Source organism: Anas platyrhynchos, chromosome 13 (assembly GCF_047663525.1).
Source record: "Anas platyrhynchos isolate ZD024472 breed Pekin duck chromosome 13, IASCAAS_PekinDuck_T2T, whole genome shotgun sequence".
Lineage (NCBI taxonomy): Eukaryota > Metazoa > Chordata > Aves > Anseriformes > Anatidae > Anas > Anas platyrhynchos.
In genome coordinates this window covers 137,651-149,038 of record NC_092599.1, presented here as the reverse complement: position 1 = coordinate 149,038, position 11,388 = coordinate 137,651, and the positions used below count along the sequence as shown (strand labels likewise).

At 46.6% G+C, this 11,388-nt stretch overlaps 2 long non-coding RNA genes across 3 annotated transcripts; both read left to right on the top strand.

The window, feature by feature from the left end:
- Nucleotides 1–11,194, top strand: LOC119715435 (uncharacterized). 2 transcript variants are annotated; one of them, XR_011812564.1, is made up of 6 exons: nucleotides 1–394; nucleotides 614–720; nucleotides 1,183–1,243; nucleotides 7,584–7,637; nucleotides 7,738–9,085; nucleotides 9,959–11,194. It is a non-coding gene; the product is annotated as an uncharacterized lncRNA (long non-coding RNA). The 2 variants fall into 2 exon arrangements; XR_011812565.1 differs by lacking the exons at nucleotides 7,584–7,637; nucleotides 7,738–9,085; nucleotides 9,959–11,194 and adding exons at nucleotides 1,634–1,699; nucleotides 1,788–3,732; nucleotides 4,421–5,302.
- LOC119715436 (uncharacterized) lies at nucleotides 5,376–7,574 on the top strand. The gene is made up of 3 exons (XR_005262502.2): nucleotides 5,376–6,103; nucleotides 6,548–6,608; nucleotides 6,764–7,574. It is a non-coding gene; the product is annotated as an uncharacterized lncRNA (long non-coding RNA).
- Nucleotides 11,195–11,388: the final 194 nt, after the last annotated feature.

Genomic DNA, 11,388 nt, shown 5'->3' with positions numbered 1-11,388 from the left:
GTTAGGGTCAGGGGTTAGGGTTAGGGCTAGTGAATGCTGGTTCTCAGTGTTTGCAGATGACGGTGAGCGTGTTTAAACTAATTCCAGCTGAAGTAGTTTCAGTTACTTGCTTGGTGACATTATCAGTTCAACATTAAAAGCTGCAGCAAAAGCAAAAGGGGATATTTGCTTCTAGAAACACCACAGGTCTCTCTGAATTTTTTTGAGATAAAACAGATTTTAAAAAACAAAGGAAAAAAAACCACAGCTGCTTCTTTTGCTCTCATCCTACTTTCTTGTGCTTTGCCCCTCCCCTTTCCCAGGTGATTGAGTTTGGGTGCTGGACGGGGCTAAATGCTATATGAGCCCCAGGCATGCCATCAGAGAGCTCCTTCTGCCTGGGCTGCTCTTTGGGGTAAGTGCTTTGGTTTTCCTTCAGTCAGTTGCAGGGTTCTCTAGGCAGGCTGGAGCCTATGGATTTCTGGATTTTAAGTGCTTGGAATTCACTTAGTAGAGGGATATTTAGTAGGGGCTGCAGGCTCACTGTTTTTTTTGGGATGGTGGGATACTCTTCTGTTTTTGAGCTATATTTTAATCTCTAGATGTATAAACACACTTGTGTAATTCTCTAAAGGACTAAAACCAGCTTGACTGCATGCTACCTGTGGCTTGACAGCATAGATGCAGCATTATCAAGAGACTGAGCAGAGTTGTATCAGAGTCACCTTTTTTATCTGCAGAGTAAGTCTGTGATTACCCCTACCGTGGCTGCTGTGTGTGCATGTCTTTTTGGCATTTGTGGATTTGAGTTGTTTTTTTTTTTTTTTTGTGTGTGTGTGTATGTTCTAAGTTTTTGTTTTTTTTTTTGATGGGCAAATAGTGTGTGTGCTGAGTGTGGTTGGCAGGAGGAGGTGGGGAGCTGCTCAGGACTGGTAGGTTTGGTTTCTAGGAATATGCGGCAGCCTTCCTGTGCAATGTGACTCTTTGTTGGGCGGGAATGTTCCAGCTTGTGTGTCTTAAGCAATGTAGCTTGTGTAGTGTGTGTTGTGTGGCCCGGGCAGAGTTTGGAGTGGTGCTGTGAGCGAAGAATCTGAGTTAGATCTGGTGAGCAGCTGAAGTAACAGAGCTGGGAAGAGAGAGGTCTTGCAGCAGGTACACTGGCTGTGAGGTGCTTCAGAGTGTGCTTTTCTCCTGTCTTTGCAGGTGCTTTGTGCAGTTGTGGAGAGGGAAGGGAAATCCTCATGTCACGAAGCTCTGAGGAAAGGTTTGTGTTGTCAGCCTGGTCATCCGTTATCTGAAAGGAAGATTGTTTGGTGTTTGATTGTTTTGGCATATAATCTGTTCTGCACCTAGATTTTTCTTTCTACATAAAAAAAAAAATAATGTTTGAGCTATTTCTAGTTAAGCAATTTCCAGTTACTTGCTGGGCCGTATTGGCCTTTTAATATTCAAAGCTGCAGCAAAAGCATGGGGATTGTTGCTTCTAGAAACACACCAGTTCTCTTGTCTGCATGCTGTTGAGCAAAAGCAGATTTCAAAAAAAAACAACAACAAAAAAACAAGAAACACACACACACAAACAACAACAACAAATAACCCAATAGTGTTTTTTTCTTGTGAACGCAACGATCATTTAATCCCTTTGTTTTCCCAGGTGGTGTGGATGATACTGGCTGCACTGTTGGAGCTTGGACTCGGAGAGGAACACGTGAGCACAATCGTATGTTGCATCAGCAGTAGTCAGCATTGTGGAGAAGGTGAGCAATGGGGCTGGCGTCCTAGTGAATGCTGTTTCTCTGTTTTTGCAGCTGATGATGAGCCTTCAATTGACTAAGATGACAATCAGTGCCTGTGCATTTCTTGAGGCGGAGGGACTTTACCATCCAGCAACCTGAGAGCTAAGTTGGGGGGCACCTGGTATTTGCATATCTGGGGTGGCTAATGGGAGCTGGGAGCCAGAGCAGCATGGAGCCAGCTGGCTGAATAGACTTGGTGCCACTGTGAGGGTGGTTCAGGCTGTGTCACGTTCAGGCTGCTTGTGGCTGGGTCACCAGGCTAATAGAAGAGGCAGGATTATTTTGTAGCGTGAGTGCGTGCACCAGGCAGGACAGTTTCCTTCTGTTCGTCTGTCTTGTAGTGTTGCTTCTGCAGTGTCTGTTCTGTGCTTCTCGGGTCTTGATATCCTCCTAACTTTTTACACTGGACTGACCAGACAGGCGACTTGGTAGCTGTGCTGAAGGGCCTCAATGCTTGTTTTGTCATCGTGGCTCTGATCAAGCAGCGACTGCAAGACAAGAAGTGCTTGAAAGTGCAGATCTGTTTCAGGTCTTGTGCATCATACTCGGTTTGAGATCACATCTGTTCCCATCCTCATTCTTGCGGAAGTCATCTGGGCTGCATCAGGAGCTCTTGCTTGGGAATTGAATTCCTAAGCGTCTTCTTAGGGGGTTTTCAGTCCCCATCCTTCTGGTCTCTTGTCTTGAAGGCAGGCTTTTTAGGCCTCCATCATCCCAGTTCTGGCAGTTGCTTCCAGTCGCGTGTCGTGACATTTGAGTCTCTCGTAGGGTCTGGTGCAGAGCACCTGTTCTGACTTGCTGTTGCCATAGGGCTTTCTTTTTGGGGGTCACTTTTTCTTGCGCCTAGTGTTGTGTGTTTTGTTTGTAGTGTTTGTGGCGTGCCTGTGCGTGTACGTGTTTGGTCTGGAGCTGTCCTGCCTGGCAGTTAGTGATTAATGTGGCAGTGCATGGGTGTACTAATACATTGATGGGACTGTGTTGGCGAAGACATCCAGTCTGCCTCTGGGCACGTACTGAAGGGCAGCTGGCACGGTCATCTCTGATGTTTGGCAGATGGGGGGGTGGGAGAGTTGAGCTGCTTGTGAGCAGCTGCTCGCATAGCGCTTGAACGGTGTGCTTGAGGAGGTCTGTCGAATCTTGATAGCTTACAGATACGGGGTTTTGAAATGTTTATTTTTATTTCTTTCCTGTCCCCAGTAGAGTGTAAACCCTAGGAGGAACCTGTCACAGGAAAGAGCTCCTTCTGGAACTGTTCAGCACTCGGTAGGCAACTCGGTGACTGGCTTGATCTACTTCTGAGGTGCTGAGGCAAGGGGGCTACTTTTTCGAAATGATAATATTGTAAAAGGGGTCCCTTTTGTTGTGGAGGGATGGGTGCTAATGCTGGCAGCTGAATGATTATCTTGTGTCTGTTTTCAGTTGTTAAAGCTGAAACACAGTGTACAACACGGGACTTGATGACCAGAGCTGCTTTTGGCAAGTTGAGCGATGAAAAGATGTAGCAGTTACTTTAGGGGTGCAGTTGTCACTGCAGTTACTTAACTACACAAAGTACAGTAAAAATCCTGTTTATATTTCGGAGGTGTGTTGTAGCTGGCCTAAGAGAGCAGATGGAATCATCTTCCTCGAGGGCAGGTGAGGGGGCCGAGGTAAGGCAGCAGCTGAGAGTAACTGTCCCAGCTGTGCTGTGGCTTTGGATGCTGCTTCAGCCTATGCTTTTCTTTCTCTTTTGCAGGTGTCTCGCACAGGCTCAGTGGGGCCAAGCTGCACTCTGAAGAGCAGCACGAGAAGGGCGGGCTGGATTGGAGCAGAACAGCCAAGTAGCACGAGGTGAGTGCGAAGGGTATCCGTCTTGCTTTGCAGGTGCCATGACAGGCTCTCCACAGAAGTGGCTGAGGATTTGAGAAGAGGTTGCAGATGATCAAGGAGCGACACGTGCAGGGATGGCTTGAAAAGGGTATGGCTGCTTTCTCTTCTGTTTATCAGGTGTCCCAGGCAACGTGGGCTGTGATGTTAGTCTTTAGAATCGGAACAAAGCAGGTGCTGATGGTGGTCGTCTTCGGTAGGTAAGAGGTGCCCGAAGCCCTGTCCTGTGTAGCGTGAGCACGCCTCGCTGAGTATGAAGCATGCTTTCCAGCAGTTCCCAAAACTGTGTTGAAGCTGTAATGATGTTTCTGTGTTTGTGTTGGGGTTGCGCCTTGGTGAGTGTAGGGATGGGTTTTAATTCAGTGCAGCGGAGGGCCTGGACCCAGCGTTCTGTAGTGTGTTTTAACCCATCAGCATAGCCTTTTGGTTCGCAGATAGCTTACTGAAGTAAGTGATTTTTCCTGCAAGTGGAATGGAATTGAATTGTTTTTTTTGGCATGTAATCAGTTCTGCTCCTAGACTTTTCTTTCTATGTAAATAAAAGCTTGAGATAATTCCAGATGGGGAAAAAAAAATCAGCTACTTGCTTGGTCATTTTGTCCTTTTAATATCCAAAGCTGCAGCAAAAGCGTGGGGATTTTTGTTTCTAGAAACGCCCCAGTTCTCCTTTCTGCACTCTGCATGCTGTTGAGCTAAGCCATATAAATGAATAAAGAAACCACAGCTGCTGCTCCTCCTCTTCCTGCTTTTTTTTGTGCTTTCCTCCTGCACTTTCCCAGGTGATTAGCTTCAGGTTCCATGTGGGAGGTAATGGTAGCTGAGTTGCACGTATGCCATGAGAGAGCTCCTTCTGCCTGGGCTGCTCTTTGGGGTAAGTGCTTTGTTTTTCCTTCAGTTGTTTGGAGGGTTCTTTAGGTGGGTCAGAGCCTATGGACTGATGCGTTTTGAAGTAGAAACCGGTACGCATATCTTTTTGAGGTGGCAACTGGTAGGATCTGTCATTGTAAAGCAATCTAGTAGTAGTAGTAGGTGCCTGTATTGCACGCAGCTCTTCCTCAGGTGAGTAGTTATTATGGCAGTTTTACGGATAGTATGGTGATGTTACTTTGTGTGTTTGCTTTGTGGTTCTGGGTCCCTTCTGATTTTTGCAGAATTACGGGGCTTTCTGTGAGTCTTTGCCTGCATGTCAAATATTATCAAAGTTACAACCTTGCTGTTAAAGTGATGCAGCAGGGTTTAGGAGAAATGTATCATCGAAGCTCCCTGTGTGAGCGTGTATCTGAAAATGGCAGCAGTGGGCATGTAAGGGGTAGTCTGTTTGAAGTTTAGGGACAGTTTGTTATATTTCTGGAGCTTTTGCCTGTGTGTTTTCTGTCTGTCGAGTCTTTAGACCTTGCAGCCTTCTAGACTTTGTCCTTGAATTGACATACTAGAAGTATGTTTATTACGGGTTTCCAGGTAGTTGTTTTTGGGAAACAGTGGGGTAATGTCTCTTGACCGCATGAGTGCAGTAGTGCCTAGAGAGTGAGCAGGCTCACCTTCTTCTTATCTGCAGAATAAGTCCGCCCGGGCCCATTTCGGCGCGGCGCCGCCCGGGCCCATTTCGGCGCGGCGCCGCCCGGGCCCATTTGTCCTGTGGAGCTACTGAGCAGCTGAGGTAAAGGAGTTTTGAACAGAGAGGTATTGCACAACTGTATGTTGCATCAGTAGTAGTGAGCGTTGTCCAAGAGGTGGGTATCAGGGCTGGCGTGCTAGTGAATGCTGGTTCTCTGTTTTTGCAAGTGATGATGAACCTGTTTGAGCTAATTCCATTTGAGAAAGTTCCAGTTACTGGCCTGGTCGTGTCGTCCTTTCAATGTTAAAAACTGCAGCAAAAGCATGGGGATTGTTGCTTCTAGAAACACCCCAGGTCTCTTGTCTGCTCTCTGCATATTGTTCAAGTAAAGCAGATTTAAAAAAATAATAATAAAGAAAACGAAAACCAACTGCTGCTGCTCCTGCTTTCTTTCTACTTCCTTGTGCTTTGCCCCTCCCCTTTTCCAGGTGATTGGGTTTGGGTGCTGGGCGGGGCCAAATGGTATATCAGCCCCAGGCATGCCATCAGAGAGCTCCTTCTGCCTGGGCTGCTCCTTGGGGTAAGTGCTTTGTTTTTCCTTTAGTCAGTTGCAGGGTTCTCTAGGCAGGCTGGAGTCTATAGATTTCTAGAATTTTTAAGTGCTTGGAATTCACTTAATAGAGAGATATTTAGTAGAGGCTGCTGGCTCACTGTTTTTTGGGATGGTGGCATGCTCTTCTGTTTTTGAGCTAAATTTATTCTCTAGATGCATAGACGTACTTCTGTAATTTTCCAGAGGACTAAAACCAGCTTCATTTCATGCTACATGTTTCTTGGCAGGGTAGATGCAGCATTGCCAAGAGACTGAGCAGCGATGTATCAGAGTTACCTCTTTCATCTGCAAAGGGTAAGTTTGATTATCCCTGCCGAGGCTGCTGTGTGTGCATGTCTTTTTGGCATTTGTGGAGCTCAGTTGTTTTTTTTGTGTGTATGTTTTAAGTTTCTGTTTTTCTGAGCAGTAAATAGTGTGTGTGCTGAGTGTGGTTGGCAGGAGGAGGTGGGGAGCTCCTCAGGACTGGTAGGTTTGGTTTCTCGGAGAGTACGGCAGCCTTCCTGTGTGATGCGACTGATTGTTGGGTGGGAACGTTCCAGCTTGTGTGTCTTAGGCAATGTAGCCTGTGTAGTGTGTGTTGTGTGGCCTGGGCAGAGTTTGCTGTGGCGCTGTGAGTGAAGAATCTGAGTTAGAGCTGGTGAGCAGCAGAAGTACCGGAGCTGGGAAGAGAGAGGTCTTGCAGCAGGTACGCTGTGGCTGTGAGGTGCCTCAGAGTGTGCTTTTCCCTTGTCTCTGCAGGTGCTTTGTGCAGTCGTGGACAGGGAAGGGATATCCTCCTGTGATGGAGCTCTGAGGGAAGGTGAGTGTTGCCAGCCTGGTCGTGCCTTATCCGAAGCGAAGACGCTCAGGTGTTTCTCTGTGAGGGTCGGAGGTGAGGCCGTTTGGGATAGAGGAGCAGTGTGGCAGGTGGTTGCTTGCAAGCACAGTGGTCGTTTTGTCCTTTTGTGTTCCCAGGTGTTGTGGATGATGGTGGCCGCTCCTTTCAAGCTTGGACCTAATTTGCAAGTATAGAGGCAAGTGGAGTGCTGTTTTGAAAGGATAAAAGTAAAGCTGGGGTCGCTTATGTTGTTGAGGGATGGGTGCTACCGCTGGCAGCTGAATGTTTATCTTCTGCCTGTGTCTTTCCTTTGTTCATGTTGAAATGCAGCGTGCAGTGCGCAGTGCAGGACGTCTCGACCCGAGCTGCCTCTGCAGTGACTCTGATGCGTGATAAGCTGAGGTAGCTGTTATTTTTGGGGTGCGGTTGTTACTGCAGTTATTTTCCTTCGTTCAATAGAGTAAAATTCCAGTTTGCCTTTTAGAAGTGCTGTAAGTGGCTAATGAGAACAGATGGAAGCATCTGCTATGTGGGGCAGGCAAGCGGCTGAGGTACAGGAGGGGATGAGAGTATGTGATTTTTTTCTGGGGATGGAATGGAATTGATTTTGTTGGTGTATAATCTGTTCTGATCCTGGATTTTTCTTTCTAAGTTTAAAAATAATAATAAAATTTGAGCTAATACCAATTAAGAAAGTTTCAGTTACTTGCTGGGTTGTATTGTCCTTTTAATATTCAAAGCTTCAGCAAAAGCATGGGGATTGTTGCTTTTAGGAACACCTCAGGTCTCGTCTGCACTCTGCATTCTGTTGAGCTAAAGCAGATCCCCCCCAAAAAAAAAACAAACAGGCAAACAAAAAAAATACCAAACACACACACACAAATGAACAACAAAATAAAACACCATTGGTTGACTTGTTGTGAATGCAACGAACATTTAATCCCTTTGTTTTCCCAGGTGGTGTGGATGATACTGGCTGCACTATTGGAGCTTGGTCTCAGAGAGGAACAGGTGAGCACAATCGTATGTTGCATCAGCAGTAGTCAGCATTGTGGAGAAGGTGAGCAAAGGGGCCAGTGTCCTAGTGAATGCTGTTTCTCTGTTTTTGCAGCTGATGATGAGCCTGGCAATTGACTAAGATGACAATCAGTGCCTGTGTATTTCTTGAGGCGGAGGGACTTTACCATCCAGCAACCTGAGAGCTAAGTTGGGGGGCACCTGGTATTTGCATATTTGGAGTGACTAATGGGAGCTGGGAGCCAGAGCAGCATGGAGCCAGCTGGCTGAATAGACTTGGTGCCACTGTGAGGGTGTTTCAGGCTGGGTCGTCACGTTCAGGCTGCTTGTGGCTGGGTCACCAGGCTAATAGAAGCAGCGGGATTATTTTGTAGCGTGCGTGCGCCAGGCAGGACAGTTTCCTTCTGTTCGTCTGTCTTGTAGTGTTGCTTCTGCAGTGTCTGTTCTGTGCTTCTCGGGTCTTGATATCCTCCTGGCTTTTTAGATTGGACTGACTAGACAGGCGACTTGGTAGCTGTGCTGAAGGGCCTCAATGCTTGTTTGGTCATCATGACTCTGGTCAAGCAGCGACTGCAAGACAAGAAGTGCTTGAAAGTGCAGATCTGTTTCAGGTCTTGTGCATTATATTTGGTTTGAGATCGCATCTGTTTCCATCCTCACTCTTGCAGAAGTCATCTGGGCCGCATCAGGAGCTCTTGCTTGGGAATTGATTTCCTAAGTGTCGTCTTAGGGGGTTTTCAGTCCCCATCCTTCTGGTCTCTTGTCTTGAAGGCAGGCTTTTTAGGCCTCCATCATCCCAGTTCTGGCAGTTGCTTCCAGTCGCGTGTCGTGACATTTGAGTCTCTCCTGGGGTCTGGTGCAGAGCACCTGTATCTGACTTGCTGTTGCTGTAGGGCTTTCTTTTTGGGGGTCACTTTTTCTTGTGCCTTGTGTTGTGTGTTTTGTTTGTAGCGTTTGTGGCGTGCCTGTGCGTGTATGTGTTTGGTCTGGAGCTGTCCTGCCTGGCAGTTAGTGATTAACGTGGCAGTGCATGGGTGTACTAATACATTGTCTGGACTGTGTTGGTGAAGACATCCGGTCTGCCTCTGGGCACTTGCTGAAGGGCATCTGGCACAGTATATCTGTTTGCGAGCAACTTCTCGTTTACCTCTATTTATTTAAAAAATTGTAAAATTTAATTGCAATCCAGTTTGGGACCCAGTCATGTATGACACCAGGGGGCTTGTCCGGGAGGGCTTTGGTTCCTGAATTCTTATTTGATCTAGGAGAGGCGCCCCAGCATTTGGTGGCTGCTGTTCAAGTCTGGTCGGGACTAATGGCATCTCGAACCTGAATAAAGGTAAGCTAAGGTTTTGATTTTTTTTTCAGCTCCCTTGCTGGCTGCAGCACTATATTTTGCCCGTAATTCTGCGTGTGAAGATCTGAATGAAGACAATGGAGTCGTAAGTGTTTAAAGCGTATACTGTTCTGTTGGATGGGTTTTGGTTGCCTGTGTGTGTAAGAGTGTGACTGAGACGGAATTTAGTTCCGAAGCGATTGTGGAGGTCTTCTTTACCACGGTTCCAATCTCCCGCGGGGGACTTGGCCGGTGAAGGACCGAAGGGATTCCTATAGGCTTTGTGGGTGGGTGATAGATCTTAAATCCTCTTTAAGACACTCTTATTAAGGTAACCAAGGGCTGTGGGAATTGCCAGAGTAACATTCCTAGATGGGTGAGACAAAACCGAAGACCAGGGACCAGAAGAAAGGAAGCAAATTACCAGACATACCAGCAGAAAGTCCATTAGGAATAACGATTAGAAACTGGAACGAGAGAGGCCCCAGAAACGTAAAAAGTAAATAAAAAAGGGTCCAGTCTTGTGTGATAGAATGGCCAAAGGAGCTTTTAAGACCGCATGTCTTTGGGCCCGTTTTTGGATTCTTTGAAGACTGTATTTGTCGGGCCTTAAATACACATGTTAATTCGAAGGAACCTTTCTGCCGGGAAGAAAGTGATGATGCAGGATTACGGATCAGGAGGACTTCATGTCCTTTTACGGCCTTAATATTTACACTAAAAGCAGGTAAGAAATTTTGAAGAAGAAGAAGAACAGGAAAAATAAAAAGATAATAAACGGGAGCCGTTGGATAACCTACCGTCTCCATATCGTAACAATCCACCTCTGGTGGTGTACTGGGTCTGGCTGGAATGTTAACTTTCCCAGCAGCAGCCCATACAGTGCCGTACTCTGCAGTTGTAGCTGGAACAGCAGTGTTATCACACCAGTGTTGTGTCTACTGCTGAGCAGCAGTGGCACAGCATTGGGCCCTCCTAGGGGATGGGCAAAAAGCGAGGAGAGAAACATCACTAGGGCAGCTGACCTAAACCAATCCAAGGGATATTCCATACCATGGGATGTCACACTCAGCAATAAAAGGTGGAAACAGGAAGAAGAGGGGAGGGGTGGGCTCTCGTTGAGAAGACGTCGGTCCTCCTCTCGAACACCGGCTGCGTGCGTTGAGGCCTTGCATCAAGGACGTGGTCAATCATCGCTCATTTGTGGCAAGTAGAGAGCAATTTCTTTCCTCTGCACTTCCATATAGCTTTCATTTATTTTGTTTGTTTGTTTTCGTCCCTTCTTTTTATTTTCCCTTTTCCCCTCCCTTTTCCCCTTTCCCTTTTTATTTCCCCTTAGTTAAATTGTTTAGTTCATGGTAGTCTTTATTTAATTATTATAATTATTTCCATTTAATTAAACTATCCTGATCTCAACCCGTGAGTTGTTCTTTGCTTTACTTCTCCCCCTCCTCACCTAAAGGATGCATTCATGAGAAGTAGGACTGCCGTATCTGAGAGAGCTCCTCTATATCCTTTAAGGGAGGTAACTGGTGTATAACTGGGTTGGAGTTTTAACAGGGTTTTAAGGGTTTCAGGGTTAGCGTGTTAGGGTTTTAGAGTTTTTTTTGGGATGGAGTGTTGCTATGTTTTTTAGGGTTAGGGTCCTAGGGTTTTATTTTTGGTCAGTTATTTAGGGTTAGTGTGTTAAGATCCTTTTTTTTTTTTTTTTTTTTTTTTCAGGTTCGGTTCTCCAGGGTTAGAGTTTCGAGCGTCCTAATTTTTTGGGTTACGGTGTTGAGCGTCCTAATGTTTTGTGTTAGGGCTTTGGGTGTTAAGCATCTGAATTTTTGGGTTAGAGTTTTGCGCATCCTGATGTTTTGAGTAAGGGTTTTGAGCATCCTAGTGTTTTGGGTTGGCTTTGTGTTTTGAGCATCTTAATTTTGGGGTTACGGCTTTAAGCGTCCTAATCTTGTTGTTTAGGGCTTTGAGAATCCTATTGTTTTGGGTTTGGGTTTTGAGCGTCCTAAGTGTCCTAAGGGCTTTTAGGCATAGGACTTCAGGGGTTTAGTGTGGTAAACAGTTTGGATTAGGCCTGTAGGGGTTTCGAAGTTTTTTAGTGTTAGGGCTTGAGTCTATTTTGAAAGGGCAGTAAGTGCTTGGGTTCCAGTGAGTGCTGGTAAATGTATTTCTCGAACACTCGGCCTGTGGTTGGTCAAGCCATCTGCCTGGGGAATGCTGGTAGGCGTAGTTTTCTGGCACCGGGCTTCTGGGAGGCCATGTTTGGTGCCCAGAGCGTGCCGGGTGGGGGTTGGGGGGTAAGGGGGTCGGGGGTTAAGGTGGGGGTTATATCTGTTGTTAGGGTTAGGGGGTTAGGGTTGGGGGGTTAGGGTTAGATCCGTTAGGGTTGGGGGTTTGGGGGGTCAGGGT